At 41.4% G+C, this 12252-nt stretch overlaps 1 protein-coding gene across 12 annotated transcripts in view; it reads right to left on the reverse strand.

Moving 5' to 3' along the window:
* Nucleotides 1-12252, reverse strand: part of FNBP1 (formin binding protein 1) — a 134658-nt gene that overhangs the window by 32111 nt on the left and 90295 nt on the right. The gene's annotated exons all lie outside the window — the stretch shown is intronic.

A 12252-nucleotide genomic window follows, 5' to 3' on the forward strand; every position in this document is an offset into this window, starting at 1 on the left:
GACAATATGCAGGTTCCTCAAAAAAGTAAAAATTGAACTACCATACGATCCAGCAAGTCCACTCCTGAGTGTACATCCAGAAAAACAGATATGTGCAGCGCAGTGTCCATAGCGGCACTATTTACAACAGTCAAGTCAGAGAAGCAACTCAAGCACCCACCAACAGATGCATGGATTAGGAAGATATGGTATACATACACAATGGAATATTGTGTGTTAGTTGCTCAGTCGTGTCCAACTCTTTGCGACCCCACCTACTGTGACTTGCCAGGCTCCTCTGTCCATGGGATTCTCCAGCCTAGAATACTGGAGTGGGTTGCCATTTCCTTCTCCAGGGGATCTTCCCGACCCAGGGATCAAAACCGGGTCTCCTACATTGCAGGCAGATTCTTTTACCATCTGAGCTATGTCTTGGAACACTCGTGGAATATTACTCAGCCATAAAAAAGAATGAAATTCTTCCATGTGGCAACGTGAATGGACCTAAGGACTATTATGTTTAGCAAAATAAGTCAGGTAGAGAAAGACAAATACTGTAAGAGATCACTTACAGGTGGAATCTAAAAAAAAAATATTACAAATGATTATCAGACTCACAGATATAGAAAGCAAACTTGTGACTATCAAAAGGGAGAGGGACAAATTATGGGTACGAGATTAACAATTCAAACTACTGTATTTATAATAGACAAGCAACAAGGATATACTGTACGGCACAGGGAAATAGAGCCAACACCTGAAACTAACATATTATTATAAAACAACTACTGTTGTTCATTCAATAAGTCGTGTCCGATTCTTTGCGACCCCATGGACTGCAGCATACTATGCTCCTCTGTCCTTCATTATCTCCTGGAATTTGCTCAAATTCATTTCTGTTGAGTCCACTGATGCTATCTATCCAACTCATCAACTACACTTCGATTTTCACAAACCCCACCATTCTTGCCTTAACGTGGCACTACTTTCCAGTTTGAAACGTACCAACATTCTTTATTGTCTACACTTGGCCCAATTCACATATTTATTACCAAGATTTAGCTTCCCTCGTGGGAACCTCTGATCATACTTTTTATTTTTTGAGTCGGGGACAAGGGGTCCATAATTTTTTTTTACCCAATCATCAAAGGAGTTCATGAATTAAAAAGGCGTGTGAACCACTAATCTATAGGGGTCTTTCCAAAACTCTCCACTATGTTTTTTTTCAGAATATATTTTAAAGTGGCACTAAGTATGGTGCCCTCTTTGAGCCGTGTGTGTGTGTGTGTGTGTGTGTGTGCGTGTCTTTCAGTTGCTCAGTTGTGTCTGACTCTTTGTGACCCCATTGACTATAGCACACCAGGCTTCCCTGTCCTTCACTATCTCCTGGAGTTTGCTCAAACTAATGTCCATGGCGTCAGCGATGCCATCCAACTATTTCATCCTCTGTCGCCCTCTTCTCCCCTGCCTTCAATCTTTCCCAGTATCAGGGTCTTTTCCAATGTTTTATTGCATTGCTTTTCTCCTAAATAATAATAGAATTCCTAAATTTGTTTCTCTCTTTTAATTCATATTTTGGTTAATCACACACAAACAAGAAAGAGGCTATTACCGACAAGCTGCGTAATCGATTTGAAAGTTCAAACAAGAATGTCTGAAAAGCCTAAAGTCCTCCACAAATATCAACGATTGTTATGCTGGTATTAGCTCCTCAGATTCCTTGGAGGTGCCTTGATAAATATAATCTCATGAATCTCTAAGACGACCTGAGGTCCACGCAGGACAAAAACTACCTCCTGCCAGATGAAGAGATGGCTTGGCCTGTGTGCTTGGTAAACTTACCACACCAAGCCAAGAACACAACAGGAGAAGGGCCTTGTTCCAACACAACCAAGGCAACTTTTGTCTGGTTGCTTGTTTTGCTTTGTTTTACTGAAACTTTTTTATTTTAAAGATAAAGGAAAAACAGAGAACCATTCAAACGCCAACACGAAGGAGAAAGGTTGGAGTTGTCTGTCTGTGCTACCCTCTGTCTCGTCGCTGGTTCCAGGTTGGTTTCTTTGCATCTCAACGTCCTTTATTGGTTTCCTGCCTCTGTGACTTGAAGGCTTAACCTGATTTCACTTCCTCGACACGCTTCGCTCATCTGTGTATCTGTGAAGCCATGGTGGGTCATTCAGACCTGCTTCCTTTATTCCCTTCTCTGTTCCTCGGTAAACACTTCCCTAGTGCAGGTATCAATATTAACATTTCCAAACTGATTTCCTTACTACCTGAGATTTCTTAGTTTCTTAAAACCCAATTTACCAACGTCTCATCTCCCCTCCGTTATTAGCCCAGCTGCCACGTTCTTCCTCTTTGTCGGCGGCCTCTTAGCGCCCTTCCTGACCATATGCTTCGGCTTCCGCTTTACTGCGCTCCCCAGCGCATGTACTAGCCAGTCCCCAGCTACCCTGTAAAATCCATGCCCTTCCAATACACAGTAACCCCCCTCCGTTTAAACAGTAGCCTCCCCACCTACGTGCACTCCATCTGTTCCCCTGATGCAACCAACGCAAAAGCCCTTTTAACTCTTTCAGTTACCGAGTTTTATCATGTCTCACTCTGCTAGGACTACGGGAAAAAAAGGCACAATGACAACCCACCACCAAGGAAATTCCCAGGTAGACCCCGCCGCACCCCCCACCCCCGCCGCCGCCATTTCTAAAAAATTCTCTACTTCATTCACAAACCTTCCTCAGAAAAAAGTCAGAAAATCCCCAGGGCAGGCAGGTTCCTTCATCTCTTTTATAAATGAGGAGTACCAAGGTGGAGCATCTCCTGATTTATTTTGGAGAAATGATCCAACTTGGTGAAAACTGAACATAGCTTAGTTCTGAAACAAGGATCAGAATGTCACCATTAAATACGCACGTATGTGTGCGTGCACACACGCACACACACAGCCCACATCAGCAGATCAATGCTTCCTGACAATCCATTCATCATAATGACTGTGGAATATTTCACTCATGAGAACTGGAGGCAAGCCTGTCGGAGGTGCCCCAGGACCACCTGACTGGAAGTGCCTGTCACCCTCCTTCCTCTGAACTACTCAGAATCTCTAATAATGTTTCTGCTTTGGCTAGATAGTTACTTTCTGCTGTTGTTTAGTGGCTAATTCGTGTCTGACTCTCTTGCGACTCCATGGACTATAGCCCACCAGGCTCCTCTGTTCATGGGATTTCCCAGGCAGGAATACTGGAGTGGGCTGCCATTTCATTTCCTTCTCCAGGGGATCTTGCCGACCCAGGGACTGAACTCAGATCTCCTGCACTGACAGGCGGATTCTTTACCAGTGAGTCACCAGGGGAGCCCATAGTTGCTTTAATAAGCATATCAACTCATAATTGTTTCACAATGCCCATACGCTGTAATCCCAAAATACAACTTGGTGACCGCTACATGTAAACCGCGGAAGAAATGGAGATAAAGAAGATAAAATCCAGCCTGGAGAACGGAAGAAAACAGACTCCAGAGGGAAGGAACTGGTCTATCTTTTGTGAAAGAAGCATTATGTCTCGGGCAGTTTTCTGAAAAGAAAAATCTTGGCCATCAGTATGCAAAAGGCTTCGTATATCTACAGTCTGTCTCTGACCCACTAAAAAGATACAGCAACATTTAGAAGCAGCAAGATATCGTCACATATCACGTTCTGCAAGACCACAGTGGAAAGACAGGGCTGTCTTACTCTCATCCCAGGATTCAGCTGCTTTGAATTAATACCCACTGTTGAACTCCAGGCCCAGGAATGTACCATTGTTCTGACTAAGATTGACTATGGAAATCTATTTTGGTTTCATAAGCTGTGATGTTTACTTTGCGCTGGAACGTCAAGAGTCTCTCTCAAACACCAGGGCTGAGTCAGTTACTCATTATTATAAATATGCTTTTAAAAATACAGTATTTTCAAAAACTTATTTGGAGAAACTGCTAAATAACTAGATATTTTCGAGAGTGCATCTCCTCATGCCTAAGGCTGCATGAAGATTAGAAGCATCACCATTTCCCAGCTCTTTGTAAGTCTGTCTAAAAATAGCAACTATTATCTTAAAGAGGTACAGTATTTCCATCCTCGGCAAGACCATCAGCTATTTCTTTTCATTCAAGTTCCCATCTAAGAATAAAAGATAAAGCATCTTGTGGCAACAGTAAAGCATCTTGTGGCAACATTACTGTGGGGCAGAGAGACGTTCAGAGGATTTTTTTTTTTCAACCAGTCAGAGTTACAGAATTTAAGAGATAATATTCTAAAAAAGTCCAGAATGACCACAATTGCCTCAGGCCATAAGTCACAGAGATCTTTAAATAAGAGCTACACCACTTTCACTGTCAGTCAGAAAGACTGAGCTTGAACTGTGGAATTTCTTTAACAAATCTTTGGGAATCTCCCCAAATAAATCCAAATTGGCCTAAGTATGTATCACTTAAGTGTGACCTCAGTGCTTGGTAATTCTTAACATCGTCTTATTGACATCTGCTTCAAAGGTCAGAGTTACAGTTTCTAAATAAAGGAAATCATATTTTAGAAACCAAGCTGCAGCCCAATGCTTCTAAATCCTAATGGGTTTAAAGACAAAAATACTATAATCCATTTAGTTAGTTAAATTTAGATGACCAGCATGGCCAAAATGTGCAGTTACTTCCTGTTCAATTCATTAAGAAAAGAACACTGCTGGCTGAGTCTCAGTCATAAACAGAGAAGATGAGCCCTACCAAGGGATGTGTTTACTTTCATTTGGGGAACGTCGGAGATTTTCTTTCTATGTTATACCCTCACATCTTTTACCAGGACTTCTTATGGCTTTTGACCTTTTAACGAAATGAGCAAATACAGACTGGTTCTATTCATATACATCAGTTTAGTTCAGTCGCTCAGCTGTGTCCGACTCTTTGTCTGACTGCAGCACGCCAGGCTTCCCTGTCCATCACCAACTCCCAGAGTTTACTCAAACTCATGTCCATTGAGTCGGTGATGCCTGCCAACCATCTCATCCTCTGTCATCCCCCTCTCCTCCCACCTTCAATCTTTCCCAGCATCAGGGTCTTTTCCAATGAGTCAGCTCTTCGCATCAGGTGGCCAAAGTATTGGAGTTTCAGCTTCAGCATCAGTCGTTCCAATGAATATTCAGGGTTGATTTCTTTTAGGATCGACAAGTTTGATCCCCATACCCTAACTCATATACATAGTGAAATGTAACATGGCTTCTCTTGTGGCTCAAGGGCTCCAGAGCATGCCCATTCAGTAGCTGTGGAATGAGGGATCTTAAGCAACCCATTTGCCAATGTAGGAGATGCAGGTTCGATCCCTGGATCGGGGACTTTCCCGTGGAGAAGGGTATGGCAACCCACTCCAGTATCCATGCCTGGAGAATCCCATGGAGAGGGGGAGCCTGGCAGGCTACAGCCTATAGGGTCACGAAGAATCGGACATGACTGAAGCGACCGAGCATGCACCTGTCGGGGATCTTAGTTCCCAGACCAGGGATCGATCCTGTGTCCCCTGCAGTGGAAGGCAGATGCATAACCGCTGGACCACCAGGGAAGTCTCATGAGATATATTAATTTTTTGAACATGTCCTCAGACTTCTCAGAACTGTATCCATTGCTGTTCCTTAAATGAAAAACTATTTATTGCAGAAGAACTCCGAGCTTTGAAAAGTCATTTTTTCCCTTGGGTTGAAGTATGCAATGTAACAACTTAGAAAGGGCCTGTTTGATTACCAAAAATTGGGGGAACACAATGTAGAGGATTTCATCAGTCATAGTTCCAACAGCAGCAAGCATCTTCTGGAGAAGCTGGCCTTGCAGTATTTTATTTCGTCATCATCATGTCGTTGTTCAGGCCCTCGGTTGTGTCCGTCTCGAGACCCTGTGGACGGCAGCACACCAGGCTCCTCTGTGCTCCACTATCTCGCAGGGTTTGCTCCAATTCATGTCCACTGAGGCAGCGACGCTATCTGACCATCTCATCCTCTGCCACTCTCTTCTTCTGCCTTCAATCTTTGCCAGCATCAGGCTCTTTTCCAATGAGTTATCTCTTTTCATCAGGTGGCAGGATTATTGGAGCTTCAGTTTCAGCATCAGTCCTTCCAGTGAATATTTGGGGTTGACTTCCTTTAGGATCAACATGTTTGATCTCGTTGCAGTTCAAGGAACTCTCAGCATGATGAGAAACCAATTGTATTTTAGGCCAGGAGGAAAAGGGAGGCTAAATCAAGATTGTATTCTGAATTTACTATTCTGCACCACAGCTAAGACTGCCCATATTTATTATTCAATAGCCAGCAACTTGCAGCAGCTCCACTTAGGGGGCAGATGGCCGAACCATCAGCCCCGGAAACCAGCATACAGCATTCCAAAAGGGCACACAGCCTGGACTGGAGGCACAGCAAGAATGCAGCAGGGCACCTGGCTCTCGCCTCACGCTTCTGCAAGCTACCTGAGCTGCTGACTTCATGTCATAGATAAAATTAAACACACTAGTTTTATAATCTGGGTTATCTGACTTCTCTCAATCTTCATCAGTTCTTTTTTCTTTTTTCACTTGGTAACAAAAATATGCTTGTGGTACCTAATTCAAATTTATAAAATTGTACGGTTTAGAAAGTAAAAGTCCCTGCACATCCCATTTTCTGATAATCACCGGTAACACTGACAACAGGACCCCAGGTGACACGGAGAGGAGGTAGAGCAGCCTCGGGAACTTTCTGGTGAAAGTTCCAAGAACACAGCAGCAAGGCCATCAGTAAATGAATGATACCACCATGCTACAATGATCGCCAGTCAACAGCTGGCAAAGGTGGTGTGTCTCAGAGTCACCAGCAGCTCCAGCGATTGGAGCACCTTGCCTTCTGGATGTGGCCAGGTTAATGGGAAGAAATGCACACGTTTTCATGGCATACAAGGATATTATAACCCATTTTTTAGGTTGGTTGGTTGGTTTGGCTGTGCTGGGTCTTCACAGCTGTGCGGGCTTTTTTCTAGTTGCAGCGGGGGAGGGCTGCTCTTCCTTGCAGTGTGCAGGCTTCTCGTTGCTGTGGCTTCTCTTGTTGCAGAGCTTTAGGGCATGTGGACTCAGTGGTTGCGGCTCAGTTGCTCTGTGGCATGCGGGATCTTCCCAGACCAGGGACAGAATCCGTGTCTCCTGCGTTGGCAGGTGGATTCTTTACCACTGAGCCACCAGGGAAGCCCTAGGTATTTTATTTTTTAGATTTACTAATTTTGCTGCACCACCTGGCATCTTAAGTGCCCTGACCAGGGATCAAACCCATGCCCCCTATGGTGGAAGCACAGAGTCTTAACCACTGGACCATCAGGGAAGTTCCAACAGGTATTTCTGAGATCAGAAAAATAGCACTCTTTTAAGAATCCCTGAAACTTCTAACTGCTAGACTGAATTTCTCTAAGATTTGTTAATGATTAGAAGCAAAACTGATTTCACCCTAGTCTTTGACTTAGCAATTCTACTTCTGGGAATTTATCCTAATGAAATAATCTTCAATGTTCATAAACAAATTCACAAAATATTGTTTATCATAGCTAATAATTTGAGACAATGTCCAGCAATGTGATTAATTATATGTCATACTATTGTGTAGCACTCTGCTTATTTAACCTATTGTATATACATCATGTGAAATGCCAGGCTGGAGGAAGTATAAGCTGGAATCAAGATTGCCAGGAGAAATACCAATAACCTCAGGTATGCAGATGACATCACCCTCACGGCAGAAGGCAAAGAGGAACTAAAGAGCCTCTGGATGAAGGTTAAAGAGGAATGCGAAAAAGCTGGCTTAAAACTCAACATTCAAAAAATGAAGGTTATGGCATCCAGTCCCATCATTTCATGGCAAATAGATGGGGAAACAATGGAAACAGTAACAGACTTAATTTTCTTGGGCTCCAAAATCACTGCAGATGGTGACTGCAGCCATGAAATTAAGATGCTTGCTCCTTGGAAGAAAAGTTATGACAAACCTAGGCAGCATATTAAAAAGCAGAGACATTACTTTGCCAACAAAGGTCTGTATAGTCAAAGCTATGGTGTTTCCAGTAGTCAAGTATGGATATGAAAGTTGGACCATAAAGAAAGCTGAGCACCAAAGAATTGATGCTTTTGAATTGTGGTGCTGGAGAACACTCTTGAGAGTCCCTTGGACTGCAAGAAGATCCAACCAATCAATCCTGAATATTCATTGGAAGGACGGATGCTAAAGCTGAAGCTCCAATATTTTGGCCACCTGCTGCAAAGTGGCAACTTATTGGAAAAGACCCTGATGCTGGGAAAGATTGAAGGCAGGAAGAAAAGAGGGCGACAGAGGATGAGATGGTTGGATGCATCACTGACACAATGAACCTGAGTTTGAGCAAGCTCCAGAAGGCGGTGAACGACAGGGAAGCCTGGCGTGCTGCAATCCACAAGGTTGCAAAGAATCAGACACGACTGAGCAGCTGAACAACAAGAAAATTGTGTGGCTTGGAAGAAAAAATAATTTGAAAGAGTATTGAGTAAGGAAAAGTGAAAGCTATATATGATTTAATTTAAGTTTCCAAAGCAGTATTTACAAAATACCTTCATTATTATAAAAAAAAAAACAATCACTAATGATCACTTTTAAAAGTGATGTTTAGTTTAGTTTGCTAAAAAGCTTAGTGAAAGAGGCAAATTCTATGCAGAATTCCAGAAACAGTGAAAGACTGAAGCAGTATGGCTTGTCTTTGAGGTACACACACACACACACTGCTCTGAGAGGTATAGTAGGAAGGCCATTAACAAAGGAAGAGAAGGAGCTCTCTATCTGGAGTAATGTTGTTGTGTGATAGATGGCATTGTTTCAATTTCACAGCAAACTGTTGCATCTAGAATAGATTTTCAGTTCAAGACTAGGAATGCATTTAAAAATTCCTATTCAGACAGAGTGCTGTGAGTTTTTGTTGGAGGCTTCCAGACCAGGGACTTGCCAAAACAATGAGCCTGTCTTTCTTTGATAAATTATAAGGCCAGCTAAAATACAGAACAGAGAAAAACTTCAAAATAAGTTAACCAAAGAAATATGCCTGAAGTATTCCAGCAATTTCCTGATTTTTTTTTTTTTAAACAGGCTTACAAGTTCTAGCCCCAGTATTGTAGGTTACTTTGGTACCCAGTCACTGAAATAGAAAGGAGAGAATATGGAAAGATAGCAAATGAGACCAGCATCTCAATCTCTCATGGGCCATTCACTTGCTAAACAGTTTTTAAGAAAAGGCTTCTGTTTCCCTACACCCCAGTTGCCTTATTTAAAAAGTAGAATTAGAAGGTGAACTACAATTTCTGCTGGAAGAGAAGCCACTGCTGATATAATTTGTCTTGATGCTGGCATACCTCCAAGGTAAGCTGGTGAAAACAAACGTGGTATGAGCTCAGAGATCTTGGTCAAATAGAAACCATGGTCTCCAAGACTTGGTCCCCTCCTCCTCCCTGGTTTCTAACACATTATATTTGGCAAGGGTCTTGAGTTTTTAGTTACAGTAGATTGACATTGATTATCTCTTTCTCTTCCCTTTTCCCCCTTAATGAATAACATCACCCCAAAATATGACACTCATGAGGTTCCATATATGTGCAGCTGATGAGAACAGCTGAGATTCTGGAAAGTTAATGACTTTAACTGTATGATGATAAACAATGATCATTGTTCTCTGTGGCTACGGCATTATTGTGAAGAACAAATATACTGAAAGCACTCTGGAATGCAGTTCTACAAAAGATACATTCCGTAGAAGAGTGAAAAAAATTAATCATGTTATATACCCCAGGGAAAGAAATGAAATACCATGAAATCTGAGATACACACACACACACACTGAAATATTACTTAGCCATGAAAAACAATGAAATAATTCCATTTGTAGCAACATGCATGGATCTAGAGATAATCACAGTAAGTGGAGTCAGAGAAAGACAAATACCATATAATATAACTTACGTGTGGAATATTTTTAAAAATGATACAAATAAACTTACCTACAAAACAAAAATAGACTCGCAAACACAGTAAACAAACTTATGGTTACCAAAGGAAAAATGTGAGGGGGATAAATTAGGAATTTGGGGTTAACAGATAGACACTGCTATATATAAAATAAACAATGATGACTTACCATGTAGCAAAGGGAACTATATTCACTACCTTGTAATAACTTGTAATGGAATAGAATCTGGAAAAGTACATATGTACACATATATATGGGCTTTCCTGGTAGCTCAGCTGGCAAAGAATCTGCTTGCAATGTGAGAGATGTGGGTTCGATCCCTGGGTCGGGAAGATCCCCTGGAGAAGGGAACAGCTAGCCACTCCAGGACTCTAGATTGGAGAATCCCATGGACTGTATAGTTTGTGGGGTTGCAAAGAGTTGGACATGACTAAGTGACTTTCACGTTCACAGACACACATACATATATATATATACATATGTATCACTGAATCACTTTGCTGTGTACACGAAACATTATTTAAAAATTATATTTCAGTTAAAAAAAAAAGAAATCTGAGGTGTTTGGTGAGCAGCTGTTCATCCTCATTACCCAAGTCACAATAGATATTTCCTCTAGGATTCCCAGAGGAAAAAGTCTATCCCTGCTGAAGATATGTTCATACAAAAAAATAATAATATCAACAATCATAAAAGCACAAGGAAATAAACCACCGTGAGAGCTGACACAATAGGGAGAAAAACTAGCACCATAAAAACTTGAGCTAAGGGACTTCCCTGCCGGTCCACTGGTTAAGGCTGCACTTCCAATGCAGGGGCCCAGGTTTGATCCCTGGTTGGGGAACTAAGATCCCACATGCTGAGTGGTGCAGTCAAATAAATAAAGTTATTGTTTTTTTTAAAAAAATCTTGAGCTAAAAGAACAATTTAAAGAAAATACAAGAGAAGAACATTAAAAAGTGATAAAAGAAATAAAAGAATCAAAAGGAATCATAAGAAAATGAGGGACACAGAATGAAAAGTTTCATACACATCTGAGTCCCAGAACTGACTATTAGAGAGAATGAAAAGACAGGTGTATCTGCAGAGTTAACACCTGAGAGTTTTCCTACACAGATGAAAGAAACAAGTCCCCAATGAATCCCAAGCAGAGTAAATGAGAATCAAAAAGTCTGTACTTTGAAATAACACAGAGATGTCAAAACACCAAAAGAACACCAAAAGCAAAGATAAGGTCTTAACAGATAGGGTGAACAGTCAAATATCCATAAAAAGAATGTTATTAAGTAGTTAGTCAATTCCCAAGAGGAACAATCAAGGAAAAAAGACAATGGAATGAGGTTTTCAAAATGTTTAGAGAAAATCATTGTCAGCTTAGAATTCTATACCTAACTAAACTATCATATTAGAGTGAGGACACAGTAAAAACATTCCAGACAAATAAACAACTTATGATTCACAAGTGAAAAGAAAGTGTTAGCGTTAGTCACTCAGTCGTGCTCTACTCTTTGTGACCCCATGGACCGTAGCCCATTAGGCCCCTCTGTCCATGGAACTCTCCAGGCAAGAATACTGGAGTGGGTTGCCATGCTCTTCTCCAGGGGATCTTCCCATCCCAGGCAGATTCTTTACCATTTTACCAAGCCCGCATACCCTTATGGAAAAAAAATAAAAACAACATCATCCAGGAAGGAGGAAATTTAACTTAAAGCATGTAAAATTTAAAATATTTTTAAAAATATTTAATATAAATTTAAAATGTTCCCTGAGAAGGGAAGAATACGCAAGAAGGAACAACATTAAGTGTGCCTGAGCACATGTCTATGGCTGTGTGGATAGATGGCGAAGACATGGCTGCCCCCTCTAGACCATCCCTGGGGCCCAGTTCTCCTTATTGGACCCCTTGTATACACTGAGGCTTCGATTGCTATTTATCATGTATTCCCAACCCACTATCCCTGGCCGAGTTCTGTAGACAAGAACAGTGGTTAACAACAAAGAGCTCATTCACTATATAATCCAGGAGTGAAATCACATGGTACACTGGCAGGAACGCTTAATTCAAAAAGAATTCATTGAAATATGCTTCAGTCTCAGCTCTCCCATATCCATCAAGGCCACTTTAGGTTAATGGCAATTTAACATTGATAGCCTTACCTTTTTTTTTTTAAATCTATAGAGGGATAAAAGAATTATGGTAAGGACTGAAATCCTTTCAGAGAAAAATAAAACATGTTCCCAGTGTAAATGTTTTGA

The sequence above is a fragment of the Capra hircus genome, chromosome 11, assembly GCF_001704415.2.
Source record: "Capra hircus breed San Clemente chromosome 11, ASM170441v1, whole genome shotgun sequence".
Taxonomy (NCBI): domain Eukaryota; kingdom Metazoa; phylum Chordata; class Mammalia; order Artiodactyla; family Bovidae; genus Capra; species Capra hircus.